The following is a 19,946-nucleotide window of genomic DNA, read 5'->3' on the forward strand; positions in this document are numbered from 1 at the left end:
AATAGGGCATTGGCCATCTTTTATCAGTGCGGCGGAGCTTTCCTGGTATCGTGAAGCGCGAGCTCGAGATCTGGCTCGCTGGAACGCAGCAGGTATCACCCATACTATCGATCTTTGTTTTCGTCTTCCGCGCGGTGGCAATCGTTCGCCACTCGCTGCCTTTCTCTGTTTTTGGAACACCGCCACCAACACCTTTGATTTTCGATTTGGCCAAATGAGTATCACTTTATTGGACATTCTCACCATCACTGGCCTACCCATCGACAGCGAGCCTTATCTGCATGGCCAATTTGACTCTGATACCTTTACTTCCACCATGGCCCTGGCCCAAAATGGTCGTAGCGCTCATAGCGGCTCCTATCCGCGGTGGTTGGCTTATTACCGCCAGGAGCACAACGCGACTGGCGGGATTGCTTTCTTGGAGTACTGGCTTTGTAAGTTTATCTTCTGTACTTCCTCCTGTAAGCCCACTGGTGCCTGGACCTTGCTGGCAACGGCCCTCTACAACGGCTGCCGCGTGGGATTAGGACAACCAGTGCTGGGTGCCCTCTATCGAACTTTGTACCAAGCCACAATGCATCCCTTCGAGACTGGCATTTCTGGCCCTTTTTGGATTCTTGACTTTTGGATTCAAATTTACTTCCCATATTTTCGTCGCGACGACATCCCATTGCTTCCACCTACTGATCAACTCCTGGGACGATGGCTCTGTCGCAATGAAAGGTACACATCCCCTCCTTATTCTGAGTGCTTCACATACTTGTACCTTCTGCACGAGATGTCATACTGCGACTTGGTGCTGAGTCGAAGATTCCCGGCTCCGCTTGAACATGGATTTCTTCCTGGCGCCTCTCGCTACAGTGATCGCGCGCGCTTGGCCTTTCGCCGCGCAATCTCCTGTTCTGACATCAGGATTGCCGCTGACGAACTCAGTTACGAACTCTATGCTCCCAACCACTTCGCTCGCCAACTCGGCCTTGTTCAATTAGTTCCATTCCCTCTGTATGATGCTTGGAACTATAACACCTCTTGGCGTAGATTTGGGCCTCTTTCTGGGCCTCCGCCAGCACAAAGCACACTCGTACTGGTTGACCTCCCTGACTGGGCTAGAGAGATTGACTCTGTGGATGGGACTGAGGAAGGATACGAGGCATGGTAGGCAGAAGTTTCTGTTAACTGCTGGAGGCAACAGCATGATGAGCTATTCGCTGCCCTTTTCGGGGAACTGTGATACCCCTACCCTGCCGACGTTGATCTACTTGCTCGCGTCCCTGAAGACGCTGCACAAGTTTCTCCTCCTGCTGCCGAGCCGGCTCCGCGACCCGCGCGAGCCCCACGTCAGGCCCAAGCTGGTATTGTAATCCGCGAACCCCCTCAAGAGGTAAATATCCTGACTCGTGTTTTGTCCTTTGTTCATTTGCTCTTCCCTTTTAATTCAAAATTTTGCTATTCTAGGGAAACGCGCCATCCTCTGGCAGTCGCGCAGCCAACGCTTCCCAAGCCACTGGCCAGTCTGGGAAACAAAAGGCAGTAATGACAGAGCCTGAAGACAACGAATCCTCCTCTGATGATGATGACTCGCAGACGGTAAGAACTTTTTTGTTTGAGTAAAACATACTTCCTCCACGAATCAAACCTAATCTTCTGACCCCAACAGATCGCCGCCCTCTCGGCTCGGAAACGCAGTCGCTCTGATCCTCGAACTGACCTATGGGCAGAAGATGAACCAATCGCTGACCGACTGGTAAGACACAAGCCTACTCAGTACTTGTTAGCAATTTCTTTCCATTCTATGCGACCATGTAACAATCCTCATTCGCAGGTTCGCCATAGGTCCTTGAGACACACTGAAGAAGGATCTTCAGCTGCTGGTGAAGGCACATCTGCTTCCCAAGCCCAAGCGCCAACTATTATGAACAACTCTCCACCTCCTGCGGGCGCCGCCAATAATGCACAGTTGGCCTTGATCCCAGTGCAGATCATAGATGATAGCTCGCCTGAGGCCGGAGATAGAGTACCGCTACCGGATGCACCTTACGAGGAACCAAGCGATATACCTGTCCTGGAACAGATAGCGCCTGACTCAATTCCTGTTCCCAGCGAAGCTAACCCAGAGGCAATGCCAGCGGTCGTTGAGCGTGAGCCCCCAGCCGAGGAGGTATTTCCTTTAACCAACTAATTCATTATTACTTCCTGGCTTAAACATTCTATTCTGACAATACCTTCTTCCAGAATCCAAATGCCTTCAACACTGAGGACGCTGAAGCTGTAGAGGCAGAAGCTGCTGAACCCTCTCTTAATATGGTTGGCCAAGAACTTCTTCCCCCTGCCCCCCAAGTCACTGAAGCCGGAGGATTGGGAGACCTTCCTGAACCAATGCCAGAGGCAGCACCTGTCGCTGAACCTCCTGAGGTCCCTGTCGCTGAGCAACCAACTCCCTCCACTCTGGAAAGGTTAGCTCGTGTACTCGAAGTGACCCCTCCTGGGGTCGTAGATGAAGCTAGAGAAGGACTTCGTCGCTTCCTGGGCCCTGATATCCTGATTCCTGGTGCGCCCGTGAGAGTCTTGGAATATTTGAGGGTACTTCTCCGCGAGGGAGCCATCACTGAAGATCAGTTCCAAGAGGTCGATCAACTGCTGCAAAACCTCCCTCAAGGGCTCAATGAGCGGGCAGTCGCGAGCGCGCAGGCTAGGCAGACCGAGACGCACTATCAGAGCCTCACTCAACAAACAGAGACCGCGCGCGATTTCTTGGGTGACCAAGCTAACCTCATCAGGGAACTGACGCTCAAAAGGAACCACCTGAGGTCCCAGATTCAGGCTCTTCAAGCCCGGTTAACTGACGTTACTACCAGGCTTACTCATGCGGAGCCTCAGTTGGAACAACCCCTCGCTGCCTTTGAGACGCTATCCCAGGAACTGGCTCAAGCTCGCGTGGCAGCCCAGCAAGCCGCACAAGCTGCTGCGGATGCTAGTTTTCGTTTAGATGAACTTTTCCTTCGCCTGACCCATGCAGGCCGCAGACTTTTGGGCCTCTAGAATTAAGCCCATGTTTTGTATGAACAATAATATTATTATTAACTTAATATTTAGCCCACATTGCTTGGCCCAAATACATATCAACTTAACTTCTCGAACTGTTCAGCGCTTTAATTTGTTTTAATGCTTTTAAAACTGTTTGAAAAGATTGAAAAGATAATCTCGAAATGGAGCGGTTACCTCCTTGGAGACTGCCCCGCCTCCCACGCGCTTTCAATTATCTTCATTTCCGAGATCTTAGCATTTAACACCAATTGATACGCTCATTGATGGCAATGAGAATATCACAACCACCCATCGTACGGTCAAGGCCACTGAGACTGGCACTATAAATATCTGCACTCTGGGGAGATGATATACACAACTGAATATGGGTTTCCCAGAGATAGTATCACAATCTCTGCTTCTCTTTCTCCAGTTTCTACAATCTTCTCCTCACGATATCAGCCTTAGCCTCAAATTCCTAGGCCTTATGGCTTAACCTCAATACCTGGGTAGGTCTTATGGCCTAACCTCAGGTCCAACCACATGTCTTTGGTCTCTGGAAGTCGCGGTGAAATCCACCGGTTTCATTTAGACTGAAGAACATGTGGTGCTCCCGCCGAGGCAGAACCCGATTTTGAGGGGTCCCCTCTCTCAGATTGCCCGCGTGGAGCAGGAGGAAGAAGGGCGGAAGACCAATATGGGTCGCCTGTTCTTGCTCCGTAGTCTACCTCCAGGGTCTGACTACGTGACTTATGTTTTTCCCCTGGAGGTAGATGTGGTTGTGAGTCGCACTCCCCGTGAAGACCATCTCCATCCCGGAGGGTAATCCAACCAAAAGGGTTGCGACGGATTATTTCCTTCCTTTTTCTCCGGTACAGATGGTAACGGCTGCAACTCAGATTAGAGAAGGCATGTGGGTGAAGAGAGGGAGAGTATGAATGCCCGAGCACAGCCCCTTCGCTGCCACAAGATCCAGAAACTCTTAGTAGATCTATAACTTTATGGTTTTCACTCTAAGCCACTTCCGGCCTTGTAAACCGCAAATGTAATTATTTTGATTTGCACTTTGTACTGCTCTTTGGCCGCAAAGCCACTTTATGAATGAAAGTTTTTAACACTTTTTGCAAAATCAACGTATAAAATAAGGCCTCAGGTATAGGCCATTACATGCATTCTTAACACCATAATGTCAAAGAAAAGAAAAATCGACAACAATAGAAATTTGAAATTGTTGACCGAAACTAAAGCCTCAAATAAGGCCTGAAAATAAAGCCTCAGATAAGGCCTGAATGTACAGAGTGTTGCCCCCCTAGTATGCGTAGGTGAAGCAAGTACAGGATACTAAGGCCACAGAAAAGGCCTGAATATGGATGAAGCGAACCTGGGGAGACTAAGGTTGCCCCCCTGTCTGAGAAGAAGGTTGATCTGGTGGATCTTCAAACTCCCAAACACTAGGGTAATATTTCTTCAGGAACCGCCCGTTAATGGGATTGCGGTGGAGGTCGCCATCCAAATATTTGAGGTGAAAGGCCCCGCGCTCCAGAATGCGATGAACAACGAAGGGTCCTTCCCATCGCGGAGTCCATTTACCGCGACCAGTCAACTTCTCGCCAAAAGGCAAAACAGCCTTCCAAACCAAGTCACCCTCTTTGTAACTACGGCCACGTGTCCTCTTGTCATAGGCGCGAGCAATCCGTTGCTTTTCCAAAACCAAGTTGTCCAAAGCTGCCAAGCGTTGCTCACTGAGATCTTCGTGTTCTTGCCACATCGCCTGAACATAATCTTCCCCGATCAAGTGATGCTGATCTTGGACGCGCAGAGACTGGACGTTGATCTCCAACGGTAAGATGGCATCATGACCGAACATTAGTGCATAGGGGGTCGTAGCAGTGGGATTCCTCTTGGAGGTACGATAAGCCCATAAGGTCTCATACAACGTATCGTGCCACTGTCTAGGGTTTTCAACAAGCATCTTCTTGAGCAAGGTGATAATAATCTTGTTACTGGCCTCTGCCTGACCATTGGATTGGGCATAATATGGTGTGCTGTGGACGAACTGGATGCCCAAGTCCTTGACAAGTTTCTCTACCTCGCCGCCCATAAATGCTGCCCCCCTGTCTGAGACCAACACTTCTGGAATGCCAAACCTGCAAATAATATTCTGAAAGATAAACTGGCGAATGGTAGCGCCGGAAGCTTCCTTCAAAGGTTCAGCCTCAACCCATTTCGTGAAGAAATCAGTGGCTACAATGATGAACTTATGCTGGAGTGAGGAATGAGGGTGAATCATCCCAATCAAGTCCAAAGCCCAGCCTCGGGCAGGCCAAGGTTTAATAATGGGTTGCATGGGAATATTGGGAATGTGCTGCACTGGACCATGCGCCTGACAGTCTTGGCAACCTTTCGCGAACGCGATACAGTCCTTCAAAATGCTGGGCCAATAATACCCATGTCTTCTGATAAGCCAACGCATCTTGGGGCCAGCTTGATGGGCCCCACATACTCCCGTGTGCGCTTCGCGCATCAACCTCTTGGCTTCGCGGCCATAGACACAGCGAAAGTCTACGCCATCTTCCCCACGTCGTCGCAGCTCGTCACTTCTGAGGAAATAATTCAAGGAGAGAAAACGAGTCTTCCTGTCTGCTGTAGGGTCTGGGTGCTTGAGGTAGTCAATCAGCGGAATGCGCCAATCGACGTCAATAGGCTCGAGAACCGCGACAACTGAATCATCCAGTGGGTCAGGCCGCGCGAGCCACGAAGGCAGTGCGCGGCGCTCGACCTTCAGGATGCGCTCGCGAACGCCATACTTCAATGTAATGCCTGTAGCCAATTGAGCGAGCTCATTGGCCGCAAAGTTGCGCTCACGGGGTATGTGCTCCAAATCCGCCTCATCGAATTGATCCAGAAGCTCAATGGCGCGATGCAAATAGGGTATAAGCAAAAGGCTTTCACACTTGTACTTTCCTTGGAGCTGATTGATTATAAGCAAAGAGTCGCCGTGTACCTGAACGTCCCTTACTCCCAACTCTAGCAGAACCTCTAGGCCAATGATCAGGGCCTCATACTCTGCTTGATTGTTTGTACATTTGAACTCCAACTGGAAAGAATAAGAAAAACGGTCGCCCGCTGGATTCTTCAGAACAATCCCTGCCCCTGCTAACGTTTCCGTTCTTGAACCATCAAAGTATAGTATCCAGGGCTGCAAGGAGACTGTGGCTTGATACCGGATAGCGTATTCTGGGATGCGCTCTAAATCTGGCCGAGTTATGGTTACAGCTGCTATCTCTAACTCCTTCACTACGGGGATGTCCAAGGTAGGGTGGTGTGCCAGGAAATCTGCGATAGCCTGTCCTTTTACTGCCTTTTGTGGCACGTACTGTAGCGAGAATTCAGATAAAGCCAATACCCATTTGCCAATGCGGCCTCTCAGAATAGGCCGCGACAGCATGTACTTGACCAAGTCAGTCTGAGCGATGATGCAAGTGGTAAAGGATAACATGTAGTGGCGCAGCTTGCATGCTGAGAAGTACAATGTGAGACACAGCTTTTCCATCGGAGTGTACCTTGTCTCGCAGTCTGTGAGTGTCCTACTAAGATAGAATATGGCATGTTCGACACCACCCTCATCGTCTTGGGCGAGCAGGCTGCCAATGGAGGCCTCAGCTGCAGAAATATATAGTTTTAATGGGAATCCAGCCCTAGGAGGAACGAGCACTGGTGGGCTCGCCAGGTAGGCCTTGATTTTATCAAAAGCCTCTTGGTGTTTATACTCCCAGACGAACTCGCTCTGGCCCTGTAGCTTCAACAGAGGAGAGAAAGGCTGGATCTTACCTGCAGAGTTAGAAATAAAGCGTCTCAAAAAGTTGATTTTACCGAGCAAACGCTGCAGCTCTTTCTTATTGCGTGGCGGAGATGCGTTGATGACTGCGCTCGCTTTGTCTTCAGGGACCTCAATTCCCCTCTGATGGACAATGAACCCAAGAAAGTCTCCTGCTTGAACCCCAAAAAACGTACTTAGCGGGATTCATTTTTAGCTTGTGCTGTCGCATGCGCTCGAATACTTTCCTGAGATCGGTGATGTGATCCCCTCTCTTCTGAGATTTGACAACCACGTCATCAATGTAAACCTCCAATATCTTTCCAAGGATGTCATGGAAGATTAGGTTCATGGCTCTTTGATAAGTCGCACCAGCGTTCTTCAGTCCAAAAGGCATAACCACATATTCAAAAACGCCCGCGAACCCAGGGCAACGGAACGCGGTTTTGTGTCTGTCTTCTTCTGCAACCGGGATCTGGTGATATCCTACAGTGCCGTCCATGAAGGACAATAATTCATGTCTCGCAACGGCGTCGAGCAACATATCCGCGACCGGCATGGGGTAGACATCCTTAGGTGTAGCAGTATTAAGGTCTCTATAGTCTACGCAGACCCTCATCTTGCCATTCTTCTTGCGGACAGGCACTATGTTAGATAGCCACTGATTGTATTTGGCCACCCTGATAATGTCTGATTTATGCATTTTTTCAACCTCCTCTTTGACGAGGATTTGAGTTTCTGAATTCATTCTTCGCGGTTCTTGTTTCACAGGCCTCTTGTCAGGGAGTGTTGGTAGCTGGTGGCAAACCAAGTCTGGTGACAGGCCGGGCATATCCTCGTACTTTTCCGCAAAGCAGTCTTTGAATTCTAGCAATAAGTCGATAAGCCTCTGCTTCTCGCTAGGCTCTAGGTAAGCGCTGATAGCCACTTCCATGGGCTCATCTGCTGTCCCGAGATTGACTTTCTCGGTAGGGTCTCTGACTTTGGGAGGCGTGTCGTCCAACGCTGCCGGAGCGAGCTGAATCTCCACCTCATCCTCTTGTTCCTGATCAGAGAGTTCTTCTTCAATGATTTCCAAAGTCGCGATTCGCTCATAGGCCTCTTTTTCCACTAGATATGATGATAATCTTTCGTACAACGAGTGGAGGGCCTCTATCCCTTCCTCTGGAAGGTCGTAATCCATTAATCGTTTAAGGGTTTAGGCACAGCGTGGCCAGGCCTTTCCAAGCCTTCTTTTGCGAGCGTAAGCCCCCACTGTGCCAGTTCAGAGGCCGTCACCCCTGTGGGGCGGCCTTTGTTATCGAGGCCACTGACTTGCAATGGAGCGATAGGCTCCAAATAGTACCTGGCATCTACATAGTTTGCGGATACTGGGAATGGACGAGGATCCGCTTTGATCACCTCAGCTTTATCTGTCTCCCTGTTCCACATAATAAGTTCCTGATGGAGGGTTGACGGAACACAGTAGCTCCGGTGAATCCAGTCCCTTCCCAGGATAGCGTTGTAGGCCGCATAGCAATCTGTCACAAAGAAAGCATAAACTCCCTCTGCTGGACCTACCTTGATACGCAAGAAAAGTAATCCTAAGGTCTTTGTTACAGTCCCCGCGAAGTTCTTGAGAGTGAGAGACGTTGACTGGATCTTCTCCTTCTTGATTCCAAGCAAGTGCATGGTTCTAGTAGTAATGACATTAACCGCAGCTCCAGTATCAACCATGATCTTGCTAACTTTGGTACCGCCAACGTCCGCCGTGATGTATAAAGGTCTCATGTGCTGGACCATAGCAGGCGTTGGCCTAGTGAAGCTCATGAAGAATTCTTTACTGTTGGCGTCCTCTGTTTCCAGACAGACAATTTCTTCTACCGGTGTTGGGACCGCTGACGTGATCTGCAGGGGCTGTGTATTACATTCCTCAGTTTCTACACATTCCTGAGCCGCGACCGGTATTGCATACCGCGCTGGGAGCACATAAACCATATTGCAGGACGTATCTAATTCACCTATGTCGTCCTCCAGGTTGAGCTTGGGTTCGTTGACAGGGATAACCGTGTTGAACTGTTTAGCCAACCTGTCTACTAAGGATTCCTCAGTGAGGCCCTTTATCTCACACTGCTCATGCTCCTGAACCACGGGAGCGTTTTCAGGGGAAACTGATTTTGGTTCCCTAGCAGAATCTGCCTCTAGGGGGGCAACTACTACACTCTGGACTTTTTTAGGTCTCCACTGTAAAGTGTCGGTAGTCCTATCCTTGCCCCCCAGTCTCTCGAAAACTGAGGACTTGGCTTCCGGTTCATCGCGAAACACACGGCGCCTGACGTGCGGTCGCCTGGACGGCGAGCTCTCCTTTCTGGCTGGCGGAAGTGTTCTCTCCTTGGTAATTCTGCAAAAAACACTGGGCTCAGAAATCCCTATTGTTGAGCTCGCTTGCTTTCGCAAACTACGAGGGGCCACTAATGGCTTGGCAGCAAGTGCTTCCATCTCCCTCTGATACTGCTCAGGCGATTTGACCAATTGTGAAGGTTTGATCAGGCCCTGGTCTAAGGCCTCGAGCGCGCGCTTGGCTTCCCCAAACCTGCGCTGCAGTTTTCGCTTTTTGGAAGGACTTATCTCCACTGCCTTCCCCTTCTCCCTGGTGTACCACTTCCCTTCCTTGATGGTAGCGGTAGAAGCAGGTGGGATGTAGGGTTTTGTCAGAATGTCTTTGTGCTTGTTTGCAGCCTTCGCCTCTGTCTGCTGATCAACCGTAGCTGCCCTCAGCTTCTTAAACAGATTGGAGTCCTTTGTAGGTGACCCCATTTCCTCCCTTTCTCTCGGGCTGGAAGGTTGATAGTTTCGCGATGGCGAAGCCCACTTGATGGGCGGGAGAGAGCCAAAACGAAATGTCTGCTCGACCTCTTCGTGCAACACTTGGATGCCACACTCTTCCTTGCACCGCGAGCATAACACTACGGGTGAGGCTTGACCAAATGGTTTAGCCTTCTTCTGGGCAGTGGCCTCGTTCAGCTCTCCTTCTCGCCCCTTTGTACTCAAATCCAGGGTTGGTTTCCTCTGGTTCTGCTTGGTCCAGTTCACATCGACCATGTTGATCCCAGTATCAGGAAAAGGGTTTAGGTCAACAAGCGCTGCTGCAGTTACTGGAGCCTCCACTTGAAGACTACCGTTATTGAGCCATACCTGAATCTGGTCCTTGAGCTTCACACAGTCAGCTGTATTATGATTCCACAAGTTATGGAATTTACAATACTTCTTTCCTTTCAGCTGATCTGGTCGAGGGAAAGGTCCAAAGTCGGTCTTTACCATCTTCGCGGCGATCATCTCATCTAGAATCTCGTGTGCCTTGTTGGCATCATATGTATACGCCGCGAACTCAGGTTTAGTGAAAGCCATCGATTTGAGCTTGACAGGTTCCTTGGAGATTTTCAGTTGCTTCAAGGCTGGGTTCTTTCTCCCTGTCAGTTCATAAGCAGCGATGTCGCTCTCATCTTCCTCATCGTCCTCCTGAACCAAATCCTCACTATGATAGTTATAGTAAGGATCATACGTAGCCGGCTGGTAGCTCAGGGCCGCTATGGTGCGATTTTTCCCTGGTACATACGTCCCTCTGGACGCATTCTTCCTGGCATCAGTTTCTCTGAGGAGATGTTCGAAGCTTCCCACCTCTGTGATGAGCTCTCCCATTGACTGAATCATGCTTCCATGCTGCTTCTTTCGCTGGCGCGGCTCTAAGCCTTTGATCTCCAACTTGATCAACTCTTTCTCCGCCAGGATCACATTCAGTTTGGCCTTCTGAATCTGGAAGCGCTGAAGGTAGGCCACAGCGGACTCCGTGGGCTGTTGGGCCATCTGGGTGAGAGAAGCCAAGTCTACCTCAGGCTCTGTGGCCCCAAAAGTCTCTCGAAAGAGCTTTTCCATTGCAGGCCAATCTGCCACAGTTCCTGGTCGCAGTTTGGAGAACCACCTAAAGGCAGCCCCTGATAGAGAAGTACCAAAGATCCTGCACTTGAGGATGTCATCATTCTGGTACTGGCCGCATTGTACCCTGAACTTGGCCAGATGAGTTGCCGCATTCTCGGTATCCTCCCCTGAAAAGGTAGCAAATATGATGTTTTTATAACCCCTGGGGAAAGGCGCGAGCATTATGTGCGGTGGGAAAGGTCCTTCATAGACCCCATCCATCTGGGCCCTAGGGTTAGCCTGTCTGATCATCTCCTCTACCTCATCTCGTCTCACATATTCTCGACCCGGAGGAGGAGGAGGTGGTATTGCCATTGTATGGCGAACAGGCTGCGCAGGTATTGCTTGGTTTACAGTCGCTGTCCCTTCTCCTATCTGCACAACGCGGGTTGCAGCTGGTTGTTGAAGAGTCACTGCTGGCATAGGCATCTCTTTTGCCAAAGCTGTTATCTTGATCGGGTTACCAGCCTGGTCAATCCCATAATAGCTTCCTGGCAGCTCTTGGTATACATTCTCTGCCCCATCGCTGTCGTACTGAATGAACACAGCGGGGTCGGACGAAGTGTCAGCATTTTTCGATGCCTGCTGCTTCTGTCTGGCGGTCTGTCCAACTGACGGTGTGGTTTTTTCCTTGCTGCCGCCAATAACCAGAGCTCGTTCCTTATCTCTCACTTGCGTGGTAGCAGCGGTCGCGGCAGGTGTAGCGGTACTGCTGCTACCCTTTTCCCGCTGATTTGGTGGCACATATTTACCCGAACCAGATGGTTGGCCCAGGGAACCAAGGATATCGTTAGGATCTCCTAACGTCTTATTCAACACTTCTTTAGCTTGGTTCAACTCAGCTCTTTGCATGGCCACCTCGGTTGCGAGAGTTGCTCCATCTTTGCGAAGACCTGCCATATCTGATGCTGTTTGCTTGGTATGATTCGCCAGAGCATCAATGATCTTTTTCTGCTGCTGACTCTGGGCATCTGCGATGCTTATAGCTTGAGCTTTCAATGCATTCTCAGTTTGCGACATCAGTTGCTCAGTTTCCATAGCTTGTTGGGAAATACGCTGGTTTATTTCGCGTAAGATTCTATCTGTTTTCTCGTTCTTCCTTTTCAGATCAGCAGCCATCTTCTTGCGATGGTTTTCAATGTTTTCTGAGATGATCGCGCATGCAACCTCGACGGTCGCTCCCTCTGGAATAGGCTTCTCGACGAAATCCTCTGATTCTTCACTCCCCACCGTATTGGAGACAGGAGTAGCGACAGGCTCACTGGACTGATTAGTGATGACAGTCTGACCCTCAGTAGCGGTCGAGTGACTCTCTCCCTGTTCAGTTGACATATCGGAGAATTGGGGATGAAGGGAGAATCTTTGAATCACTTGTTCTTCTGACAGACCACGACAATCCGCGCGAGGATGCGGTTTGTAACTGGAGGTCTTGTGTTTTGAGCAGTTAGCGTAGCCCTTTTTGTAAGGGTTTTCGCTTGACTTCCCAATGGCTAACGTTCACGAAGAGACACTTAGTTGCGTCCCACTGGGCGTGCCAAAATGTTTGGCTCCAAAACCAGTTGGCTTGCAAACTGTCTCTTTTGAGCGAGTGATTGCGCAGGCGTGCCAGCACCGCGGGGTGCAGTCGTTGGGGTAGTCCCTTGACCTGACTTCTTCTTCAAGCGCTGTGGACGAGGAGAGCACCAACCTCGTCACAGGGTTCTTCTCTAGCCTTTCGGAAAAGGACTTTTGCCTTACGGATAAGGACTTTGGTTGTGGTCTCTTGCGTTCACCGAATCGATACTTAGTGTTGTAGACTAAGCAGAGCAATCACTGGGAAGTTGGGAGAAAGCACGGGTTGCGCTAAAGCGTGACTTTAGCTTCGCTGGGTTGCGAGGGCGTTACCCTTGCTTCGCTGGCAGTAACGGTGGCGGTTGCGCTCGCAGTCGGCTCGCTGGGAGACTGGGACTGGAAGTACGGTCGCCGGGTTGGTCTGGTGATGCTGACAGTCGGCTCTTGGAGAGACTAGGACTGGCGCACGGTCACCGGGTTTCAACAAGGTTGAAGGTTTGCTCCGGGGAGGCTTTGTAATCGCTAGGATTGATTGATATGAGAGAGGTCCTTAATTCTTCCTTGAAACCTGGTATATATACCTAGGGTTTTGACTGCTCCTTGTTGTAGAAGGACTATTGATTGAAGTTTCCTAGTCAATCTCTGCTAATTGATTCCAATAAGGTTTCGTTTTCCTTATGGATTCCGGAATGGGCGAAGCTATAACCCAAACCCTAGTAGGCTTATTTTTGGGCCGCAGGTATCGGCCCGCTGTGCTAGATCCACTAAAGGATATTGCCAAAATTACTTTTGGGCTCAAACAGGTACTACTGTTACTATAGCTAGAGAATAAGAGGATCAAGAATAATAAGAAGAGAGAGAAAGCAGAGCCGGGAGGGATATTCTTCGACATCATTAACTGGTTTTGATTTGCAGTTCATGCCGTACATTGCATGTATTTATAGGAGAATAGGAATATGGTGACATTGCTCAAATCTGATCCTTTGAAACATTCAAACATATTACGTAGCCTAAAAGTATATACCTTGAATGAATATTCAATTAAGATTCAAAGTTTTTGTGTAACTCTGATCCTTAATCTAATAGAATTTCATTTTACCAACCACAAAAAGAATTGCTTCTACAACGATGTGTGTGTGCCAGTGTGTGGAAATGGAGTGGTGAGTACGTTTTCTTCCGTAGGCCTCCAGAAATTGAAGCACCTGGTGATGATGATCAACTTGATGTATAATTTGTGTTTGTAAATTAACTTGTCGGAAATGAAATGACGTTTTGACTGCGAGTTAACAATTCAAATGGTAAGTCTGGATATTCTATAAGAATAAAAACGTGGTTGGAAACAATGAAATCAAATCTATACACTACTAGAATTTTTCTCATATACATCGGCCAGATCGGTTTAAAAAAAAATTTGTGCACATGTGTTAGTGGGTGATGTAAAAGATCGGAAAAAAATAGGCATCGGTTAAAAACCGATGTCCCATATAATAATAAACATCGGATTATGTTCCAGAATCGATGTTAAACTGCTATTATGATCACAAATTGGTGTTTTTAGATATTGTTAAACCTTCATATTTATGCATTTAATGCTTAACGAAATATAGGTCCAACAGCAATAGTATTCATTTTAACATCGTTACTCATTCTAGAAACGATGTGTTACATTCTCTTACACATCGGTGTTTTTGAAGTTTGCCTGCTGTTTATAAGTTTTACGGGTACTTGCCATATATCACACTATTTAAGATTGAATCTACATTCTTTTGTATTACGCGACCGATGTTCATTAATCTATTAAACATCGTTTCCTTTTATGAAGCGATGTCCATTTTTCTATTAAACATCAGTTTTTGAGGTTGGCACCGATGTTCATACTTATACTAGACATCGTTTTTCATTTAATAAATCGATGTCCATTGGATTGTTTTACATCATTTCTTACTTATTAAGTCGATGTCCATTGAGTTGTTTTACATCGTTTCCTACTTAATAACTCGATGTCCATTGGATTGTGTTACATCGTTTCCTACTTAATAATTCAATGTGCACTGAATAAAGAGACATCGATTTTTGTTTCCAATCTGATGTATCATCTCTTTAATGACATCGTTTTTGTAGTTTAATACTGATTTGAAATATGCGTATATACATCATGTCCTTTATAAACTGAAAATTGGTAAGATACCAATATGAACTCATTTCAATTGCAAACCAACAATCACAATTGTAACACCATCCAAAGGTTTTGCAAAATTATAAGCATCAAAATACCTAAAACTACTAAGCTTCTTGTTGAACTTAAAGAGTTATACATACACAAAGCTAGTGACCAAAACTTCTGAACCATATGTGTGGTAATAACTACCATCCTCCTTGCTTGTAACATTCCTCACCAAAAGACAGGTTGAAAGACCTGCACATATAAAGACACGTTCAAATTTATATTAGGATCCACGCCAGAACACTTCTAGCTGGAGCAGCCCCATTCTAATGCTCCTGCATAATATGTATATATCAATTAGATGGAATTTAATTTTTCTAGCTGGAGGTTTAGCCATTGTTTCATAGTACAAGAAAATGATTACCGACTCACATAAATAATTGTTTGACACCAATTTTAACTTTCAAGTATGCAATGCCTGACAATGGTACTGCTTGAACTCTTTAATAAGTAAATTCTACATCTTAGAGGTTATGCAGCACAATTTCAATTTAGCAAGAAAATATATCAATATAAATTTGCTCCAATTAAACAAGATCATAAAACTTATAACTATAGACTCACCTTGAGTAAGAGACAGTTGGAAGTAATTCCTTTATAACTTGGTGAAACCTGTGTGTTAATGACAACTAATTAGAAGGCCAGCTTAAAAGGCATATTCACAATAGTAGTAAGCACAAGCAAAGACTGGTAATATTGTTATTTATGTATCAAGTAACCAACCACCAACTAGTTAAATAGAGATACAGAACAATAATAGAACATCATTAAATTCAGAACACTAACACAGTGACTAAATTGAGAACCTTTTTTGTAAAGAAATAATCTACACTGAACAAGAAAGAATGTTTGAAATTGTAAGGCAAGTACTGAAGAGAGCATTGCTCTTCAATTAATCAAGTAATCTACAAACCAAGGTAGCTTAGTAATAGTTTCACTTTTTCTTGCGTCCATATATATAAGCCTTGTATGTTTTATCATATACCTGCACATCAGGCTGAAGCATAAGATGATGATACCTTGATTCTAATACTAGGGACGGTAAGTACGTAGAGGAAAAATTGTCCCAGTCAACCTTCTTCATGTTGAAATTCCCAGCTCTGGCAATAGTAACTGGGGCAGAAGGGCCAAACTTTAGCTGCTTCATCAAGTAGAGAAAAGGCAAGAGTTTCAGCTCCTTAAGTAATATGTCAAAAAGATTCAAGAATAAACAAAAGCAAGTATAGATTTCTTACTTCTCATTACGGATGCATTGTGTGCATCCCCAAGTAATAACCTTGCAGCTTCATCAAGGGAGATGGATTCTACCTACAAAATTAGATTACTACCATAGTCATCTAAATAAAAAGAAAGAAGTAAATAAGTGGCAGTGGAAACAAAATTGGACATATTTGTCACTAGAAACAGAGGCACAGGTTCTTAAGAGCATATAATACAACTATAGTCCGCTGGTTTGCATGTTTGCAAACTCCACCCCTCTGCTCTTCCCCAGCAGCTGAAACAGTAGCCCTGGACTTAACAGCACAAACAACACCACCGCTATCACCACCGGTCCCCAATCTGCCATTACTACTACTGTAGTCTACTTCTTAATCACTTCTTCTGTGTATAGTTGATCAGTTTGTGTGTGTAGTGAAGTTGTCAACTTAGGAACTAAGACTTAATGTTTCTCTCTAGCTGAGCTAGCAAGCTATATATACTGAATCTAAAAGTACAAGGAAAAATGTGTTGGCAATTGAGATACGGAAGGAATATGAAAAAGAGAGAGCAATCACAGTATTAGTGTAGTAGAAGAAATCTTCAACTGAAATAGTATAAATGTGTGTGAACAAATAGTCGGTGGCTTGTGGTGGGATGCAAAAGACACATGGGCCAAAGTGACATGGTCTTGAAAATGAACCCTTTAAAGTTTAATTAACAGGTGTTGAGAGTCCTTATAATTTAGACAACATACACACAGAGTTAACTAATCACTCTTTGTAATAATCCCCTGTTATGTTCTTCAAATGAACCATATAATGGTACCAAACAGAATCAACATCTTTCTACATTCCCTTTTCTCAGATCATTTTAGACTCAAAATTCAAAGCACTGACAATAAAGAATTACCATTTTTCTAGTTTCCTGAAGATTTGGGATTGACACCGGGGTTCTTAGTCTGACTCCCGGTTGCATGACCACTCTTATCACCTACCTCATCATCTGAACCCTGCGAACACTCTCATCACCTTCCTCCTCTGTAACCAACCTAACATGTGGCTCGACAGCCTCAAGTGACTTGAGTCCTTTCCAGAAGAAGTTCAACTGAATACAAAAATAGAAGAGGTTCTGGAGTGTTAGTTTTGCTTCAAACTATTAGAAGAACCGGAGGTGATGACTTTTAAACTTATTGGAGATAGAAAGAAAACCTGAGCAACATGGTGGCGAGCTGCTTGTGTTAGAAGACTTCGGGCTTGCCCTTGCTTCAGGGACTTCAACCGGAAAACACACAGTGTAGCTTCCTCATCATATTCCTCACAAGCTACTTGCAGTTGCTGCAAAGTAAAGCTTTCGCCCTTCCCACGTTTTGATCTCCCTTTTTCTTTCTGTTGTGCTACTTGCAGTTGCTACCTCTCTGAATATAATGTGCCAAACCATATTCAGAAAAACTTTACTTCAAATAGGTAAAAAAAGAAAAGAAAAAAAAAGTTAAAAGAGAAAGGAATAAACCGTTTCTCATCACATTGTCGCTTCATTTCCTACATCATAGAACAGGAAAGGGACATCTAGTTACTTACAAGCCAATGAACAGAAGGGAACAAATAATAAGTAGGTGCAGAGAACTGGGACCTCCAGGAAGGCAACAACTCTAAGGTGAAAAAGGGCACATTAGGCATTCCTTGACTTTTAAAGCCTACATTTTGATATTACCAGTTAAAGCGTTTGAAAAGCACATAGCCAAGCATCGACCTAGCAGATGGCACATTATGCTCACTGCTTATTTGGCATGCCTAGCTCATCACTATGCTAATCAATTAGTGAAGGACCTGGAAGATCCCACCAAGTTAAATGGTGGCTTATGCAAGTCAAACAAGGTTTTGGTGCAGGTGTGGATCCACCAGACACTAAAAAATCCTTTTGATTTGTAACACATACAGAGTACTTAATGCACAGCAGAAATACCTATCATAAAATTTGAATAATCTGTGTTGCTTTTTGACAAGCATCTCTTTTTATTTGGGCATAGTACTGAAACAAATGAGAGAACGATCACAAATTTTAAGTTTATTATAGTTATGGACAACCAAACATCAACTACCAACAAAAAATTATTACAAAATTGAACTGCAACATGAGGAATCTACCATAATATATTGCAGAAAATCTAATAAAATACTGAAACCAAATCATATTGTGCTATTCACCCCAAGAGAATCACACATATTCTGCTTCTAAAACCCAAAATATGCCCTCAATATATAGACCAGCCCCAAAAGCCACTCTCCGTGTAAACCCCACAAAACCCAAGACCTCATTCATCAAATCTACATAGATAAGCAACTATATCACACACTTGCAATTTGAAATAAAATAAACCCAGTTCCAGACCGAGAGCAATCAACCAAAACCAAGTCTAGAAACCAAAACCGAGCAAAGAGACCAATAAAGACACAAACTTGGCAAGCACAACTCACCAAAATTTGAAGCTTTAAGCTTCGGACTATCAGAAAAGGAACAGAGCAAAACAGTATCACAAACCCAAAAGAACGAGGCTTTATACAAGCATTGAGTCCTTGAGAACCAAACCCACCACCAGAAAACAAAAGTAAACCCAAAACCTAAAAACACCCATCAAATCCTTGGAAGCAAATTAAGAAACAAAAGCAGATCGGTGAATTTTTCTTTTTGAATAAGCAGATCAGTGAATTAAGGACTCACAAATCCTTCGAAGACATGCATTGAACATAGTCGTGAATTACCTATGAAAGAAAAGCTCAAATTTTCTCCAAATCACCGGCCTCAAACTCGGATTATGTTCACCGTCTTCAAGCAGAGGAGCTGGTCCGACGCAAAAAAAAAGAAGGAGGACGAGGAGGGTCGGGTTCTGGTTGGAGCTGGAGAACGAAGACGAGGAGGGTTTTGGTCGGAGACGGAGAACGAAGAGGAGGACGGTATTGGTCGAAAGAGGAGAACGAAGAGGAGGAAAGGGAGGTTTGGTCGAATAGTAGTGTGGAAATGAGCTTTTCCTTCCCCGCGCTTCTTTAAAAATTTTTAACTTAGCCGCTCAGCGTTTTTCTGAAAATTCAAATGAAAGTTTTATCACCGGCTAATTTCAAAACCGATGTCAGTTATACGCATATAAATCGGTTTTTGAGGAATCGATGTTAATAACATTGTTTTACATCGCGTGTATTTCTCACCGATTTAATTGTCATGATGTCTATGAGCATAATTCTAGTAGTGCTATTACGAAACAATGAATTAATTTCCGGTAAGTCTGGACAGACCACTTGTTTAATGGTGCTTATCGAATCTTAAGCTCAAGAAGATTTCAAAGCTAGAATTAACAAACTTGCTCCCACAACGAAAATTTCCAAGCAAATTCTGATAATTCCTTGTTTCGACTTTTGGAATGTTGGTGCGCGAAGCATATATACCCGGAATAAGTAGAGACTAATTAATGTAGGGAAAGACATAAGAGATGATGGCTGAATCTGAGGACTGAGGAGATCGCACATTATTCAACAAACAGATCGATCTGTCTTCCGGTCCGGTAGTTAATTAACAGATATATGGAGTTTCTTGACACTCAAGCTTATGCGTGCCTTATTTCCAAGAAAAAGTACAAGATGAAACTTAAAATTCTTAACCCTACGCAAGAAAGGAGGCGCCAAGTGGTGATGAATTAAACAACCCCAGCAATGAGGACCCCAAAAACTTACAAGCCGGCCAAGACTGTTGGAAGAGGTCTTGTTGTTTTGGGTCAACTCGCGTCCTATATATATATCCTCAATCTTTTCCGTTTGGTTACCCTCATTCACATTTAAGATTGCCCTTGAAACATCGCAAGCGAGGATTCTGGGAAAGACCTTATTAACGTGAAGGAAAAGAAAGTAATCTTTTTTTGAACATTTTTTTTTTTGAAAAGAATGACCGGTGCGGCTGCCCTCAAGACTTCATTAATGAAACTGCTGAATACAAAGGGGGGGACGTAAAGTCTAAACTCCGAACAATTAGTAACATGAGAACTCAAGAAGTTTAACAAGAGCTCTCACTAATCCTATGTATTCAAACATGCACCAACTAGCAAGGGTTGACATACCAGATATCTGGGCAACACAATTTGCTTTACAAAAGTGACATATATGAAAGTCAAAGCTCATACAAAGCCATAAA

At 45.5% G+C, this 19,946-nt stretch overlaps 1 long non-coding RNA gene across 3 annotated transcripts; it reads right to left on the reverse strand.

Moving 5' to 3' along the window:
- Nucleotides 1–15,801: 15,801 nt before the first annotated feature.
- Nucleotides 15,802–18,770, reverse strand: LOC133745976 (uncharacterized). 3 transcript variants are annotated; one of them, XR_009863890.1, is made up of 5 exons: nt 18,530–18,770; nt 17,280–17,308; nt 16,979–17,184; nt 16,680–16,874; nt 15,802–15,878 (listed from the first exon to the last, which is right to left on the reverse strand). It is a non-coding gene; the product is annotated as an uncharacterized LOC133745976 (long non-coding RNA). The 3 variants fall into 3 exon arrangements; XR_009863889.1 differs by having other exon boundaries at nt 15,808–16,874; XR_009863888.1 differs by lacking the exon at nt 17,280–17,308 and having other exon boundaries at nt 15,808–16,874.
- Nucleotides 18,771–19,946: the final 1,176 nt, after the last annotated feature.

This window comes from Rosa rugosa, chromosome 4 (genome assembly GCF_958449725.1).
Source record: "Rosa rugosa chromosome 4, drRosRugo1.1, whole genome shotgun sequence".
Classification (NCBI taxonomy): Eukaryota; Viridiplantae; Streptophyta; class Magnoliopsida; order Rosales; family Rosaceae; genus Rosa; species Rosa rugosa.